Source organism: Hylobates moloch, unplaced genomic scaffold, assembly GCF_009828535.3.
Source record: "Hylobates moloch isolate HMO894 unplaced genomic scaffold, HMol_V3 SCAFFOLD_21, whole genome shotgun sequence".
Lineage (NCBI taxonomy): Eukaryota > Metazoa > Chordata > Mammalia > Primates > Hylobatidae > Hylobates > Hylobates moloch.
In genome coordinates this window covers 28198220-28215773 of record NW_026652296.1, presented here as the reverse complement: position 1 = coordinate 28215773, position 17554 = coordinate 28198220, and the positions used below count along the sequence as shown (strand labels likewise).

General features: G+C 52.8%; 1 protein-coding gene and 1 long non-coding RNA gene across 6 annotated transcripts in view; one reads left to right on the top strand and one right to left on the bottom strand.

Annotated features, from left to right (window-relative positions):
* NOL4L (nucleolar protein 4 like) overlaps positions 1-17554 on the bottom strand; it is a 142870-nt gene that overhangs the window by 36684 nt on the left and 88632 nt on the right. For 2 of the 5 annotated variants that reach the window (XM_058432876.1, XM_032142172.2), the window contains exon 1: positions 3393-3525. The exons of the other annotated variants lie outside the window; for them this stretch is intronic. The gene's annotated coding sequence lies outside the window, so the exon portion shown is untranslated. Of the gene's footprint in view, positions 1-3392; positions 3526-17554 lie in introns of those variants that run through there. 5 annotated transcript variants of the gene reach the window in all.
* Positions 3314-15076, top strand: LOC131382198 (uncharacterized). Its single transcript, XR_009211455.1, has 3 exons — positions 3314-3435; positions 10585-10660; positions 14604-15076. It is a non-coding gene; the product is annotated as an uncharacterized LOC131382198 (long non-coding RNA).

The window sequence follows — 17554 nt, the reverse complement described above, 5'->3', positions numbered from 1 at the left end:
AAATTCATGGACAGGTTCAGTCTCTCTCCACCCAGCTTCCTCTTCTTCAGGGTAACTAGCACAACCACTGCCCAGCCCAGGAGGAGGAGAAAACGGGAGACCAGAGGGGAAATGGTGGAAACGGGCCTGTATCCATGGCTTGTAACTACGGGCAGGTGCTATCAGTAACCTGATTATTTTACAACTGGGGTCAATTTCTCTGGAACTGGGTTCCTCGTGCCTCTGAAGTTAAGCCATTTGCATCCTCCGGGACTTGGGATCCTGGGGCGTGCCTCACACAGTATTTTCCAGACCCTTCCTGAGAGCTGTAATTCTATCTCTACAGCTTGCTTGAGAAAGAAAAGGAGGAGGATTTGCTGAGAATTTAGTGCAATTGTAAGCCATAAGCCCTGACCAGGAGCCCTGGGTGTGTGTTTCAGAGGAGGGCGGGGGCAGGGATGTGCAGGGGATGTTTCTGGGCTGAGCAGGAAAGAGACCCCTCGCTAAACAGCCCCCAGGCTTGTTCGACAGGAGGCTAAAGCTCCCACTGGGAAGAACACCAGCCTCAGGCAGTTGCCCCAGTACCAGCTCTATCCTAAAGTGGAGTCTCTTCTCAACCCACTGGTGGGCCCCTCCTTCTGTGCACCTGTAGGCCCCTTCCAGGCCCTGGACATTCTTCCACACGAGGCAACTCTCTCCCTTGTCTCCATGTCAGCGAGCATTACACACACAGCCTTCTGAGCATGCCAAGAAGGTACTGAACCGCATGTGACCCCAACTTAACCACTTCAGTTCATCAGATGGCTTATTAATGGAAGACGAAAAACCCCCAGGATCTAAAGCAACAGGGGTTCAAATCCTTGTTGTGAAGCGGCCGCACACATGAAACATGAGGGTGGTCTGAGCCATAGCTCCTGGGGGGTGTGGGATCCCAAGGTTGTTGCTTCATGGCTACACCCCAAGCCCACCTAGCCACCAGGGAAGGAGGCCAGCCTTCCAGCACTCCCTGCACAATTCCACTCCTTCCTGCAAACATGCCTCCTCTGCTTACTAGCCATGCAAGCACCAGCTCTTCTGGGAAATATGAGGCAGGAAGGGCTGAGACACAGCCAATCACCTACCACACTGGAGGCATTCTCGCTCTCTCTCTCTCACACTCACTCACACGCACACTGTGTCTGTCAGAAGCGTATTCCCATCTACATGTGGTCCTCTGTTGTCCCTGCTGTCATGGACGCCTGGATGCTCGAAGTGAGCATTTCCCACACCTTCCCACTGTACATCGAGTGGAAAACAGGCTTTTGTTCCTAAGCAAAGGCACCTGGCTGCTCCCCATCAGCATTCCTCACCACGAGGGCCTCGCTGGTACCCTCAGACCCTGCCATTAATGGGGGTTTCTTTAAAAGTGAAGCTGGAGAGAGGAGCTTCAGCAGACAGGGATCTTCCAGCCAAAAGGAAGGCTGGAAGGGAGCCGCTGTGAGCTAATCCCCTGCAGGGCTGTCCTTCCAAGAAAGGAACCCAGACAACACAGAAAAAGTTCTTGAGCAATTCCCAGGCGGTCCAGCTCCACAGAGCCCCAGGGTAGCGGCCACAGGAAAAGTTCCCCAAAGGCGTCTTCTCAGCTGGGAGGAAGGCCGCAGTGAGCTCTGTTCCCACTGTGCGGCAGGAAGGTGCTGAATAGGGTGGTGTCGCCCAGCTCAAGAGGTGCTGTCTTAAAACCCTGCTCTATAAAGCAAGCCCAGCCTGAGCCTGGATTAGACAGGAGCTTGATATTATTCAAGGACACATTTAGGCCCTAATGGCTTTCCAATGAAGGGGTAATTTACTACCCGGGAGGCTAAACTGCCACAGGGCCTGGGCCACAAACGGGCCTTTTCCCCAGACCAACTCAGTCCAGAATCCGGCCTGTGTCAGGGGTCAAGACAGGGGCCTGGTCCCATCACACAGATGGCTCTCTCCAGAAGAGCCATGCGGCCCCCCAAACACCTCTCCCCACACCCGATGTGGTGTGTGTGAGTTGGGGGGGCGGGGAGCAGGCTGGGGTTGCCAGCTGATTCTGGGATAAGTAGGGCTTTATCTCAAGGGAGAATCTATTTCAAGCCACAATCCTTCTCAGAAAGAGGAGGAAATCACAGAGTCCAAACACCATTTCAGGTGAAATCAGGAGGTTATTCATCTCCCCTCAGAGCAGACAGAAAGGAAAATCAATGTTTTAGAGGGGGAAAAAAGGTTCCATTTGAATTAATGGGTTTGTGGCTTCTCCATTGATCTGAGCCTCTTCACACTTTCTTTTTGTGCTTTTGTGCTCTTGGGGAGAGGGGAGGGAGTAGGGAATGGGGAGGGGGTGGGCCTCCCATAAGGAAAAGGACGGTCTAACCTTAACCTTTCTACAGGAATAATGCTAATTAGCGAGGCTTAATGAGAACTTCCCCCAGGAAGCGCAGCCCGGTAGGGGCGGCCGGACTCGGGCAAACGCAGCTCCGGGTGGGAGCAGGGTCACTTCTGCTCCCGAGCGGCTGGAATAAAAATGCGGATTGCACTCCCCCCTCCTCCCCACCCAAAGTATCCAGCCTTGAAGACGAGGTGGAGGGAGGAGAGAGCGGGCGGAGGTGTAAATCCAACTTAACCCCTGCGCGCGCCCTCGAGGCGGCCGGCTGCCCCCGCCCCGCCGTGTACCATCATTAAGGAAGGCCCCTTCGCCAGGGGCCGCCGACGCCCGCGGCTTCCGGTCAGACGGTGCACCTGAGAGGGACACCCCATCCCCTCCCGGGAGGGACCCGGGCCTGCCGAAGTGGGCTCAACTCTGCAAACCGCGTCTCAACTCCCCGCGCCGCGCCGGGGAACCCCTCCCTGACACTCAACGCTTCCCATCCTCACATCCCCAAACACAGTCCACTTCCCTTCTCGTGGCGGCCGCGGCAACCCGAGCCCGGCCCCCACCCGGCCGCCAGAGAACGCCTCCCTCCCCGGGACGCGGTGCCGAGCCCGCTGCACACCGAGCGGCCGTCGCACAATACCGCTGCGCGGCGCGCACAATCACCGCCCCCCAGGACCCGCGGCGCGCACCCCGGCAGTGGGGTGCGTCCCGCGACCCTGGACGCTCAGGGCCAGACACACCTCTTGGGCGCCCCGCGGCCCCCACAGTGCAGCCTTCATCGCCCCCCCCCCTCGGGCACACTCACCCGTCCCCCGCCCCAGCCTACTCCGCCCGCCCAGGGCGCAGCCGCTCCTCCGCGCCCCCTTCCTCAGCCCCGGCAAAGGAAGCTCCCCCTGCGCCCCCCTACCCAGAACCGCCCCCAGCCCCCCGCCCCCTAACCGCAGCTCAACGGCCAGCGGCAGCAGCCGGAGAAGGGGGGCGGCGGCTGGGGCCCCGGAAACGGCCCGATCGCCGGGATCCGGGCCGGACTCCGTACCTGGGCTGGAGGCGAGGCGGAGATGGGCGGTCGGGATCCGCGAGTGAGCGGGGCGGGCGGCGGTGACAGCCCCACAGCTCCAGCTGCTGCTGCTGCTGCTGCTGCCGCCGCGGCCGCCCGGGGAGAGGGGCTGGCACCGCCGCGGCGCGTCACTGCCCGGCCCGGGGGCGGGGGTGGCCAGGAGGAGGGCCCAGGCGAGCAGCGGCGGCAGCGGCGGCGGCGGCGCCGCGGCCCGGAGGAAGGGGGAGGGGGCACCGGGCACGGGGAGGCGGGAGAGGGGGGCGGGACCGGGCACGGGGCGGGGGCGGGGGGGAGGGGAGCGCAGGGAGGGCGCAAGCAGGGGGAATAGGAGGAGCAGCAGGAGGAGGTGGCGGAGGGGCGGGTGAGAGGGAGGAGTGGGCACGGGGGGAAGGGGAGAGAGGAAAAGGAGGCACCCAGGGAGAGGGGAGAGGAGAAAGGAGGGAGAGAGGCGCGGGGGGAGAAGAGGAGGAAGGAGGGGGCGCTGGGCCAGGTAGGGGGGGATAAGGGCGCGCTGGACGCGCCGCCGTGCGCTTCGGTGGAGAGCGCGCTCTTAAGGGGGAAGAGCTTCGAGGAAGATCCTTGCACGGGGCTGAGCCCGGAAAGAAGGCGCTGGGATCTGTGCCTACCCATCGCTCCCGGAGGCTGCGGTCTCTGGGTCCGGTGGGGGCTGGGGGGAGTGGGCACCCGGCGGGCTGTCTGCGGTCAGGCCAGGAGAGGGAGACTTGGCCCAAAGAAAGTGACTCAGGCACCCTCAGGAACTCTCGGCGCCCGGGGCCCCTTCGGGCAGCCTTTGACCCCCGTGCGTCTCTAGGGTCCCCAGGGACGCGGGTACTTGTGGGGCGGGGCTGCCGGGCCTCGGGGTTCGGCTCCCCCGGGCGGCCGGAGCGAGACCCCGGGCTGGGAAAGCCAGGCACGTGGCCGGCTCTCTGCCGTGCCCCCGCCCCACCCCCACGGCAGGGCCCCCAGTGCTTGATCAAGTTCAAGCTCGAGCTCCTCGGCGCGCTGCCCACCGGCTGCCCCTCCGCGCCCCTCCCCCTTCCCCATCCTCACCGTCTCGCTCTTCACTCTTCCTTTGTCTCTTTCCCACCACTTAGTTTACACCCCCTCCGCCCTCCTCCCCGCCCCCCGCGGGCGCCCGAGTGTCCGGGAGGCGCTCACCTGTTCGACCCAAACATCTACGCGACCCCCAGCGCCCGCCGCCCGCTCGCGCCCGCGTGCCCGCCCCCGCCCCGCTGCCGGTCATTGTGCTCCGCCAGCCCACACGGGGCCAGGTCCTGACGGCGCGCGAGCCACAGTTGTAAAGTAATAGGATAATCTCGGGGACGCCGCTCCAGCCCAGACCCGGGCACCCACTGTCCGCGGAGACGGCACCGCCGGGGAGGGGGGCCACGCGGATCCCAGAGTCGGTCCCCCGGGCGGACAGACCCCTGCCCGGGGTGCAGGAGGAGGCGGGACGGGCGTCGCGGGGTGGGAGCCCTGGACCTCCGAGCAACCTCGGACTCGGCCCGAAAAGCAACACTCTGGTCACCAAACCGCAGAATTAGACCCCGATGGAGAAAATGGGTCAGGGGACCCATCCCCACCCCACCCCTCCAAATCCAGATCCTCCGCTACCACAGATCAGCCTCGCAAAAAGCTTGTGCTTCAACAAGGATGGGGAGCTGCCCTCGTGGAATTCTGTGGGGAAATTGCCAAAAAAAAACCCAAAAACCAAAAACTAAAAAAAACCCTGATAAGGATCCCACCTCCTGATTCCTCTGGTCGCATCCGAAGAGGAAGGGCAATTTCTACTGACTCTTTACGCTACCATTCATTCACGGTGGAACCAGCAGAGAAGAGAAAACGAGACAGCCACAGCGATTGTTTGCAATTTTGAAACAGACTGCCTTTAACCCTCCAACTTTTTTTCTGTAAAAAGCCTTTTTCTTTCTTCCTCTGAAAGCTTTGCATTGTGAACAATCCATGGTAAACAAGGCTCCCTCTACAGCCGCGAGCGCGAAGTACAACCCCACAGGTTCAGGGCCCAGCGTTTACCCGTCAGAAAAATAAAATGATCACAAGACATCACATTAGTGCCATGCAGGCTTCCTTCCGCACATGCTCAAGACTCTGCTGTCAATAGAAAACTCACACTTTCTTTTTAAAAGAGGGTTTAGGCACATTTACTCATTAGCACCTTTTATTCCTGAAATCAAATGTGTTTTCAAACCAATTCACTCTCCCCAGTTTACTAGATCTTCTCATCCTCGGTGGTGTGGGGCAGGTGGGAGGCTTTATTTATCCACACATGCTGGTGCCCAATAATGATTTTTAGAACGAGTGGCCACAGCTCTTAAGTTCATCCAGGAAATGTGTTTCCAACGCGGGAACTGTCCATCCTCACTCTGAAAATGAGATAATTCAGACTCAGGATTTCCCTCTTTCCCCACCACATTTCCAGAGACCTTTGACTTCTCCTGGCCTGAATTACTATTTCACAGCAGTGGTGGACATCTGAGCTTGAAATATAAAGCCAAATCCAACTGAAGTTCAAAGGTGGAATTGAACCCAGATAACCCACCTCTTCTCTGACTAATAAAAGAGAGCTAGTACCGCCCAGGAGGGCAGAGCAGTGATTTTCTGTAGGCATGAAATGTGAACTCATTTACTATCCCTGAGATAAAACAGTCCGGCCCTGCTCAACCCACAGAAAACAGTTGAGAGCCCTGCAGAAACCTGGCTGTTGAGCAGCACTGCAAATGAGGCGAGTTTTCATGTGTGTGTGCTGAAAGCCCTCGGAAATCTCCCAGATCCTTATTCCTACACAAGCTGCCACTCCTGGAGTAACCTTGTGTAGGTTGTTTTCAGTGTCCTTGTGCCACTCCCCCACTCCTTAAAGTGGCCACAGCATGAGTCCCAACGAGGAATCGGGTGACCTAGTTTCTTGACCACTAATTCTCCCAGTGATGTATCCCTTCTTCTGGCCCCAGCCTGATAGGAGACCATGGCAGAGAAAGCTGATCCCATCTGCTTTGGGGGGGGCGGGGGCAATGCTGCCACAGGTCCCCTCCAGCCTCTGAAGACGTTGGGTGCTTTTGTAAACAGATGATTAGGGTATGCTCTGATGGGACTTTTTAAGCAGCAAACCCCTTTCATGCAGCTTCCCATATGAAGTAAGCATGTCCCACAAGTGGGGACCTGGCCATGGGACTCTGGTTTGCCATTATTAGGACAAATAGGATCTTAGCGTGACCAGAGCAGACACTGTTCAAGCATGTCAAAACATTAAAAAAAAAATTATCCCCACAAATGACTTATTAATGACAGAGGAGAAAATGTACCTGCACAATGGAGTGATCTGGCAGACACTTCCCAATCAAGTCATCAAATTCAGCAGCCTCCAAAGTGGGGCCACCAGACATGATGTCCTCGGCTCCTGAAGGGAGGCACTGGAAGACACAGCATCACTTGAGCCATGTGCTCCCCCAACACGCTTCACCTGAATCTGCTCCTCAAGAGACAACCAGACAAGAAATCCAGAAAGAGAAACTCCACAACACAACAGTCCTGGACTGTACAAAACATTCATTGTCACTAATTGACTTTCTAAATGATGAGATGAAAGAGAAATAACAGCTGGGTGCAGTGGCTCACACCTGTAATCCGAGCACTTTGGGAGGCCGAGGCGGGTGGATCACCTGAGGTCAGGGGTTCGAGACCAGCCTGGCCAACATGGTGAAACCCGGTCTCTACTAAAAATACAAAATTGGATGGGTGTGGTGGCACACACTTGTAATCCCAGCTACTCAGGAGGCTGGGGTAGGAGAATTGCTTGAACCCGGGAAGCGGAGGTTGCAGTGAGCCGAGATTGTGCCGTTGCACTCCAGCCTGGGCGACAGGAGCGAAACTCCATCTCAAAAAAATTAGAGAGAAATAACAACTAAACTTAATGTGTGACTCTTCTTAGATCCTGTAGAGAAGGAGTGAAGTGCAGACAAGGGGTGGGGGAGAGGCAGAGGATGGGGGTGGAGTGAGGGTGGAGGCCAGGGTGGGCTCTGGGCTGAGTGGTCAGGAAAGAGCTCTCCCAGGAGGAAGCCACTGGGTGTCCTAATCCCCAGAGGGCAGAAGTTGACAGCTGGGTGAAGACCTGGGGGCACTGTCTTCTAGGCAGAGGGAATAGCTGGTGCAAAGCTGCTGATGAAAGGAAAGGTGACCAGAGTGGCTAGAGCAATGTGGGCTGGGGGAGGGCAGGAGGGATGAGCGTCGCCCCCGACCAGGGCCAAGCATGCAACATCCTCAACATCCGCCGTGAGGTGTGTGGGCTTTACACTGGGAGTGAGGAGAGGATGCAATCTGAGTTACGTTTTTAGATCAGGAGAGATGAGATTATAAAGGAGCAGAAGTGGTGACAGGGAGGCCAGTGAGGAGGTCCAATGGAAAGAGTATCATCAGATGGAACTAGTTCAAATTCTGGCTCTGACACTAGATGGATGACTTTGGGCACCACACCTAAACCTCTCTAAGCATCAGTTTCCTCATCTACACGTGATCCACAATGTTTTTGTTTGTTGGTTTTATTTTTATTTTTTATTTTTGGCCAAATCTTGCTGTGTCACCCAGGCTGGAGTGCAGTGGCACGATCTGGGCCCACTGCATCCTCCACCTCCCTGACTCGAGCCATTCTTGTGCCTCAGCCTCCCGAGTAGCTGGGATTACAGGTGTGCGCCACCAGGCCTGGCTAATTTTTGTATTTTTAGTAGATATGGAGTTTTACCATGTTGTCCAGGCTGGTCTCAAGCTCCTGGACTCAAGTGATCCACCCGCCTTGGCCTTCCAAAGATCCACTATGTTTAACATGTGTTTAACGTAGCATTTGGCACCAAATTTTCCCCTTTGAGATTACAAACTGTGGTAGACAGTCTCCAAGATGGCCCCACGATGACCCTCACCGCCCAGTTTCATACCCTGGTACCATCACAATGCACAGGGCTGTGGAACCAATGGTATATTGTGGAAATGAGGGTGTGTGACTGCAGAGGCTAGATCCTAAAAGACATCTTGATCTTTTCCCCAGAGGGAGTACTTGGTAGATGGTAGCTTTTATCATCAGGATTGTACATTTCATAATTGCACAACTGGGGTCACATCCCTCTCTCTAAATGCTACATGAGTTCACTCTGCCACCAGCAATATCTAGCAGCATTCATTTCACTGCACACTTGTCACTGCTTACTATTAGCAATCTCTTTTATCTCTGTCAATCTGAGGAGGGAAGAATGGTATCTCTTATTTTCCTTTGCTCCTCTTCACTTGGGAATGTAAGTAGATGTTTCTGTGCACTGTGTGTTTATGAGGCACCTGTATTTCTTTTTCTTTCTTTCTTTCTTTTCTTTCTTTCTTTCTCTTTCTTTCTTTCTTTCTGACTAACCTGTTCATATCCTTTGCCCATTTCTCTATTTGAATTGTTGGTTTTTTTTTTTTTTGGTAAGAACTTTTTGGAAATAAGGAAAATTAATCTTTTGTCATGTATTTTGCAAATACGTTTTCCTTTTGTTGTCTTTTTACTTAGTTTATGACAGGATTTTTTTTAGCCATATGGAAATTTTACATTTTCATATCATCTGATTTTTTTTTTCCTTTAGGGCTTTAGGGCTTCAGGTTAAAACAAAAGCTTTTTTCCACTCTAAGATTACAAAAGTAATTCACCCATATTTTCTTCTGGAAACTTTATGTCTTCATTACATTTAAATCTTTATTCCATCTTTTATTTATCTCAATATAAGTAATGAAGTGGGGATCTAGCTTATTTTTTTCTAAATGGCTTTCTAAGTGGTGTCAATACCATCTTTTATCTTTTATTTTTTATTTTTGAAACAGGGTCTCACTCTGTTACCCAGACTGAAGTGCAGTGGCATGATCTTGGCTCATGCAGGCTCAACCTCCTGGGCTCAAGCAATCCTCCTGCCTTAGCCTCCCAAAGTGCTGGAATTACTGGCATGTGCCACAGCACCTGGCCTAAATATCATCTTTTAAACAACTCATCTTTATCCATTAATTGGAAATGTCATCTTATACTAATTTTCTATCATGTGTGGATTTTTATTATATTCTGTTGATCTACTATTCCTGTCTCAGTATTCTGGCTTTAAAATATATTTTCTGGGCCAGGCGCAGTGGCTCACGCCTGTAATCCCAGCACTTTTGGAGGATGAGGCAGGAGAATGGTGTGAACCCGGGAGGCAGAGCTTGCAGTGAGCCGAGATCATGCCACTGCACTCCAGACTGGGTGACAGAGTGAGACTCCCTCTCAAATAAATAAATAAATAAATAAATAAATAAATAAATAAATAAATAAAAAATAAATAAATAAATAAATAAATAAATAAATAAATAAATAAATAAATAAAGTTTTCTGGCCTGGCATGGTGACTCACGCCTGTAATCCCAGCACTTTGCAAAGCTGAGGTGGGCAGATCATTTCAGGTCATGAGTTTGAGACCAGCCTGGCCAACATGGTAAAACTCCGTCTCTACTAAAAATACAAAAATTAGCTGGGCTTGGTGGTGCGTGTCTGTAGTCCTAGCTACTGGGGAGGCTGAGGCAGGAGAATCGCTTGAACCCAGGAAGGGGAGGCTGCAGTAAGCAGGGATCATGCCACTGCACTCCAGCCTGGGCGACAGAGAGAGACTCCATCTCAAAATATATGTATCTATAATGTATATATATGTTTTCCTACTAGGTAGGGCTAGCATCCATCTCTACCCCATAAACTGTCCCTGCCCACACCATAACAAAAATGACTGAAGCAGTGCCACAGCCAAGGGGTACTCTAGGTGCAGCATATTTATGGAGAAAGGAGAGATGTTTCTCCTGGGGGACTGGGGGGTGAGAGGGAAGGTTCTTCGGAAGAAATGACATTTACTGTGAACCAAAGAAGGTGGGAGGCTTGTGACAGGTGGAAAGTAGGGAGGCATCCGGCCGGAAGAGGAGGACATGGAGAACACCAGGGCTTCACACGTGCCTGGATTCAAAACACCCGACCTGTGGGCTGGGCCGTAGCGCTGACTATCCATTTATTCTTTATATTAACTGATTTTTGCATAGCTGCCTGCAACCTCACAGTCAGTTTGACACCTTTGCTGAAATCTAGGAGAAACAGTCCAATACTATTTCCTCATTCTTCTCTATTTAGATAAATTTTCCATTACGAATACAACTAACTGAGCCTGACTTGTTGAAATACATTCTCCTGAAAACCATGATAAAAGGTAAAAATTACAATTTAATTATTCTCCTTTTCAAAAAGTCTTGCTTTAAAATGTCATCAGTTAATTCTGGTCATGTCACTTTCCTATTCCAAAACCTTCAATAGCTCCCAGTCACCGGCGGAATTGAGTTATAGCTCTCTCTGGTCTGGCGTTGTAGGCCCCACTGCCCTGCTGGCCTTATTTCCTTCTGTTTCTCTCTGGGAACTGTGATGCAGACGGACTTGCCATCTTTTGTCCCCTAGTCACCCATATGCGACCCCTCCATGCCTTTGACCACACATGTTTTTAGGCCTGTGTTCCTTCCACAAATATGCACGGAGCCACTACCACACACCAGGCACCATGACAAGTGCAGGTGACATGGCAATGTACAATACGGACTCAGGGTTGACCACAGGGAGCCTCCAGGCCAGCAGGGGAGACAGAGATTAAACAAGTGATGTCATAGGATCCTGATCTGCATGTTGGTCATGGGCGGTGTATTCCAGTTTGTACTTGATAGTCCTGAAACATACTAGGAAGGAAGTGCCCAGGGTGTGAGAAGGATGTAGCAGATCTGGGAGGGCTCCACTGAGGTGACAAATGTCACCTCAGTTGGGCACTGAAGGATGCATGGGTGTTCATGAGGTGGAAAGGTGCCTGGGCTGTCAACAAAGACACCTTCCACCCCAGCCAAATCAAGATCCCTCCACAGACTGCTGCCCAGCTGGCTCTGAACTGACACGTTTGTGGTACTTTCTGTTTCCTGCATTAAACTTCATTTTCCCAACTGGGTCATTCACTGTGAGGGCTGGGACAGGTTCTTAGAAGAGTTACCCCGCACACAGTAGGGATGCATCACTGCCTCACTCAGGCCCCTTCCTGCCCACTGCCAGCACAGCTCTGAAGTCTTCGACAGAGCTCAGAATGAAGTGGGCCATCCTGGACACGGGCCACACTTTGTAACTCCCATGGGGCATGCACATGCCTCTTTTCCCTCCCTTCTTTCCTGGTGCCCTTGGAGAGGCTCAGAGAAAACACCAAGGCCAGCCACAACCCTGCATTTCCACTTGCAGGTGTGTACACAATAAAATGAACACAGATGTTCCCTAAAGAACACACAGTAGGCTGGGCATGGTGGCTCACACCCATAATCCCAGCACTTTGGGAGGCTGAGGTGGGAAGATCACTTGAAGTCTGGAGTTCGAGATAAGCCTGGGCAACGTAGCAAGACCCTGCCTCTGCAAAAAGAATTTAGCTGTGCATGATGGCATGCACCCGTAGTCCCGGCTACTGTGGAGGCTGAGGTGGGAGGATTGCTTGAGGCTGGGAGATCAAGGCTGCAGTGAGCTGTGATTGTGCCACTGCATTCCAGCCTGGGCCATAGAGCATGACCCTGCCTCGAAAGATGGAAAGAAGAAAGAACATATAGCAGACTGGAAGGCTGGTCATAGCAGCACTATTCACAACAGCTCCCAACTGTCCACCAATGAAGGATGGATACATTGTGGGCTCCCCATACCATGAAATACTACTCAGCCATAAAAAGAAACAAACTACTGACGCATGCCATAACACAGATGACGCTCACACACTCATGCTTGTGAGCAAACGAGTACATGCTGTGCAATTCCATTTCTATAAAGTTCTAGAACAGGCAAAATCAATGTATGCTCCTAGAAGTCAGGTCAGTGGTCACCCTGTCCCAGGGGCAGTGACTAGAGGGAGCACAAGGGGTCTTTAGGGTGGTGCCAATGTTTTGTTTCTTGATCTGGACATAGGTCACAGGAGGTGAGGTCAGTTTGTGAACTTGGCTGAGCTGTGAAACTGAGTGATGCGTGCTCTTTTCTGAATGTGCATTATGCTTCAGTAGAAGTTTCAAAAGGGGAAACAGCAAGCCAGGCCAGCTTCCATGGCTAAGCAGCCTGGAGCTCGTTGTAGTCGATCACTGCGACCCACTGGACACCAGGCACCTGTGCTGGGCAGTGTGTATGTGTTATTTAATCCACCAAATAACAAGGTTCATATTCATTTGCCATTGTGCACATGAAGACTAGGGGCTTCTGGGAGGAAGATTAAGTGACTCACCCAGTCACCCAAGAGTGGGGAAACTGGCACTCAGAGAGCAGGTGACACATCCACAGTCATGGAGCTAGAAGCCACTGGCTGTGCTGGACCAAGATGTATGGGTTTCCAGGGTGTGTGGTGGGCCCTGCTAAGGTGAGACCACTGAGCCAGGCCACGTGGTGCTGCGCTTCACCGACCTCCAGCAGAGCAGAAGGAGGAACCCACCAGAGGGAGTCAGATGCAGCCAGAGATTTCCCTTGGGCCAAGACCTGGGAATGGGCTAGGGCTGCTGTGAGGCCCTGCCTTGGGATGGACCCCAGGGCTTCACCATACAAGCCTTGGAAGGAGGCTGGCCTTGGAAGCCTGAAGGGATGAAACTCCAGCTGGCTCTCTGGCAGGTGAGGAGAGGTAAGGACCCTCCATGGGCTGCAGGGGTGTGAGACTAACTTACGTTCACTCAATCCAAGGAAGCCATGCAGGGAAACAGGGGCAGGTTACCAAGAGAAAGAGGAAGGCAGCACCTCCTTCCTAGGCCTTCAGTCCCTTCATGACAGAGCCCACAGCTCTGGTGCGGATGATGGCCCAAGGCTCTGGGGCCTGGGATGCTGCATGGGGACCTTTCTGGGGCTGAATCTAGTGTGGGGGAACATGTCCAGGTGTGGAGGGGAGTGGGCAGCTGCGGACACGCTCTGTTTGCACTCAGGCCCTTGCTTGGTGTGACCTCAGGCAGGTGACTTGGCTCTCCAAGCCTTGGTTTCTTCATCTCTAAAATGAGGGAACAACAGCAGGGACTTGTTTTTGAAGGTTGCAGTGAGGCCTAAATGCAGCGATAGCTGAAGAGGCCTGGACTGGTGCTGGGCACAGAGCACCGCCTGAACCGTAGTTATGGATAGTGATGGTACTATGAAAACTAAGTAATAACTCAGTCATCAGTCCACACGCATTTATTGAGCCCCTACTATGCTCCAAGGCCCGGTCCAGGTGCAGGGACCGCAGTGGTGAGATAAGCAGACCTGGGTCTGTTCATGTGGAGCCGATGGTGCTGGTGCTGGTGCTGCTGCGGCCTCAGCTTGTCCCTACTCTGACTGTTGCTTTCTTTTTCCTTTCTATTTCCCCACCCCTTCCCTTGAGAAATAACAGCATTAAGGTTGGAGAGACTAGGGCTCTCTTTCTTACTAATTCTGTGACTTCAGACAAATTACTGGCCAGGCGCAGTGGCTCATGCCTATAATCCCAGCACTTTGGGAGGCCAAGGCAGGTGGATCACCTGAGGTCAGGAGTTCAAGACCAGTCTGACCAACATGGTGAAACCTCGTCTCTACTAAAAATACAAAAATTAGCTGGGTGTGGTGGCACATGCCTGTAATCCTAGCTACTTGGGAGGCTGAGGCAGGAGAATCACTTGAACCCAGGAGGTGGAGCTTGCAGTGAGCTAAGATCATGCCGCTGCACTCCAGCGTGGGCCACAGAGTGAGATTCCATCTCAAAAAAAAAACAAAAACAAACAAAAAAACAAACACACACACACACAAACAAATTACTTAAGCTCTCTAAAGCCAAGCCTCAGTTTCCCTGTGTGCTGAGGAACTGAATTCTGTGTCTGGGGGGTATCCAGCACACAGAAGGCCCCCAACAATTGCTGTTCCTGCTCCCCTGCCTACCTCCCTCTCCTCTCTTCTTCCTCCCCACTTCCCCCATTTCCTTTCCTTACCATTCTTTTTCTCTGCCCAAGCCTTCGGCATCTTAACACCCAAAGCGATTGTCAAAGTTTAGTTGATGGTGCCCAGGCTGTGGCAGAGACTGTGAACCACTTTTCTTGATATTATACCTGAATCAACATTCTCCCTTATCTTTTTCAACCACAGAGGGTAGAAACATGAAATTCTTTCTTTCCCAGCCTCCCTTACAGCTGGGAACCATGTGACCCTCTTGCAGCAATGAGACATCCACACAATGCCTCGAACGTGGACAAGGTTGGAGCAATAGCAACTTGCAACCATGAGGAAAAGACTCAACAACATCGCAGAGACATCAACCCAACATTGCAAACGGCACCAGTGGCGGCTCCTCCATTCTCCTTGTTTTAGGAGTAAAATAACTTCATGTTTTGCTATAGTCAACTGCGTTTGGGGGCCTGTAGTCAAAAGCATTCCTGACTTATTCACATGGCTCCTGTCTGCGGGTAGACTAGATGGCAAGGATCCCCCACTCCTATGTGGCCTTTTCTCTTTCAAGAGGACACAGGAGCCTCTTGACTCTTTGAAGAGGACACAGGGGTGCTACGTCCAGGCACCTGCCATGCGTACTGTGGTGCCTGGGGAGCAGACGAGCATTTAGTTCCCTCACTTGTGGGCTCTGAAGGAGGGAAAACTGTCACGGCTGCAGCACAAGTGTGCCTGGGCACTTCCTCCGCCACAGGAGTATCCCAGTTAAAGAACATCTTCTGTTTCTATCTTATCTCTTCTTGAGGTATTTAGAGCCATTCTAAATGCCAGAGCCTTAGAATGACCATGGGGCTGGCAGGGCATGGGCTCTGTGACTCATATCTGTTGAGGAGGCTGCTTATGGTTGCGCTGGACCAAGCCCCTCTCCTTGACTGTCTTCAGCACCACAGGCCAAAGCTCAGGGCTGCCCAGGCCTGTTCCTGGGGTGGTGCAGGAGAGGCAGATGGGCTGCTGGGGACAAAAGGGGCAAGTGGGCGGGTTCTGGGCTCCGTGCCCAGCATTGCCAGCAACATGCCTGTCTGCTTCTGACCCCTGACCCACTCAACTTCCTCCCCAAAAGACAGGCCCTTGAAGAAAGGGGTTCCTCCATCAAAATGCAAAATTTGAAAGCCACAAATGTCTAACCCAAACCTGCTGATCTAGTAATAGGGAAGCTGCAGCATGAAGAAGTTAGATGGCTGGGGCACAGTGGCTCATGTCCCAGCACTTTGGGGAGGCTGAGGTGGGGGATTGCTTAAGCCCAGGAGTTCAAGACCAGCCTGAGCAACATGGCGAGACCCCATCCCTACAAAAAATACAAACATTAGCTGGGCACGGTGTTGCGCACCTGTGGTCTCAGCTACTCAGGGGGCTGAAGTGGGAGAATCACTTGAGCTCAGGAGGTCAAGGCTGCAGTGAGCTGTGAACAAATCACTGCACCCCAATAAAATAAGTTAGATGGCTCGTGGGGCAGAGGCACACCTAGAACCAGAGTCGCTGGACTCCCTTCTCAGGTGCTCATCTCCACTTTCGACCTGAGACAGGCCCAGGTCCCTGCCCTGCTCCCCTCTGGCAGAGAAAGATCACCACTAGGCTTCACATCACAACACATGTGCACCTGGCTGGCAGGCCCTGGGAGAGCTGCCTCTGAAGACGGCTCCCAGGTGTAGCTCCCACTTGCTCCTCTATCCGAGCCCCACTGCTGTTCCTACCCCAGGGTCTTTGCACGTGCTGTCTCCCGTGCCTGGAAAGCCCTCCCACTTCATCTCTGCAGGGCTGGCCACTTCTCACCATTCAGGCCTTGGCTCGGATGCCGCTTCTTCAGAGAGGCCTTCTCGCCCTGAGGCACAGTCTGTCATCTTACTCTATTTTAATTATCTACCCCAAATTTCCTCCTTTTGCATATTTTTTTTATATTGCCTTGTTTATCATCTCCAGGTCTGTGAGCTCCTAGGGATGGGTACCTTATCTGTCTCATTCACTGTGGTATCCTCCATGCTTGGTATGACCTCCAGCATGTAGTAGGAACCTCGGAAATTATTTTTGAGTGAATAAAGGAAGAAATTTCTTTCTTTCTTTTTTTTTTTTTGAGATAGAGTTTCACTCTTGTTGCCCAGGCTGGAGTACAGTGGCATGATCTCAGCTCACTGCAACCTCTGCCTCCCAGGTTCAAGCGATTCTCCTGCCTCAGCCTCCCGAGTAGCTGGGACTACAGGTGCCTGCCACCACAGCCGGCTAATCTTTTGTATTTTTAGTAGAGACAGGGTTTCATCACGTTGACCAGGCTGGTCTCGAACTGACCTCAGGTGATCCGCCCACTTCAGCCTCCCAAAATGTGCTGGGATTACAGGCATGAACCACCACACCTGGCCTAGGAAATTTCTTTAAAACCACAGGATGCTGTGTTGCAGGGAGGACAAGGGTCTGGTGGGCCATGAGCAGAAGCTGTGCTGTGTGCCTCTCAGTCTGAATAGGGGTGGGGGAGCTACCCGCCTGCCGGGATCCACACCCAGTCATCCCGAGCAAAACAAAGCAGACAGCACAAATTCACAAAGCAACACTATGCCCTCCCACCCTCAAAAAAAAAAAAAAAAAAAAAAGCCCGATAATGAGGTAAACACAATCATGACCAGGAAAAAGCTTGGCCATGCTTCTTCCAGTCCACCCAAAGCCATTATCTCTAATTGATCTCCAGACATCAGCTGCTGAAGTGTCTGAAACCCTCCTGCACCCTCCAGGTCTGGTTACAAAGCCCTGGCCCACCCACCCGCCCCATGGAGTCAGGTCTCCTGGAGCTGCCCTTTGCTGGGGGTGACAGGGCCTATCTGGGCCCCACATGAAAAGGACCCATCAGGCTGACAAGAGTCAGGGTGGGTCAAGAACCTGTGTAAAAGCCACAACCACTAAATGCTCAGCTGCCAGGCGGCTGAGCTGCCTGAGTTTCAGTGCCTTAAGTAGAAGGCTTGACAAAGCCATCAGGGGTCCCGCATTCAAAATAAAAAAGCAAGGAAAACCAGGGAGGGCTGCAGAAAAGCACCCTGCCCAAAATATCCCACTAGTTCTGGGTGAAACAGGCACCCAAAAGCTGGAGTGAGGAGTTTAGTTGCAAAATGGAACAGGACTTAGCCACAAGATCACGAATCCC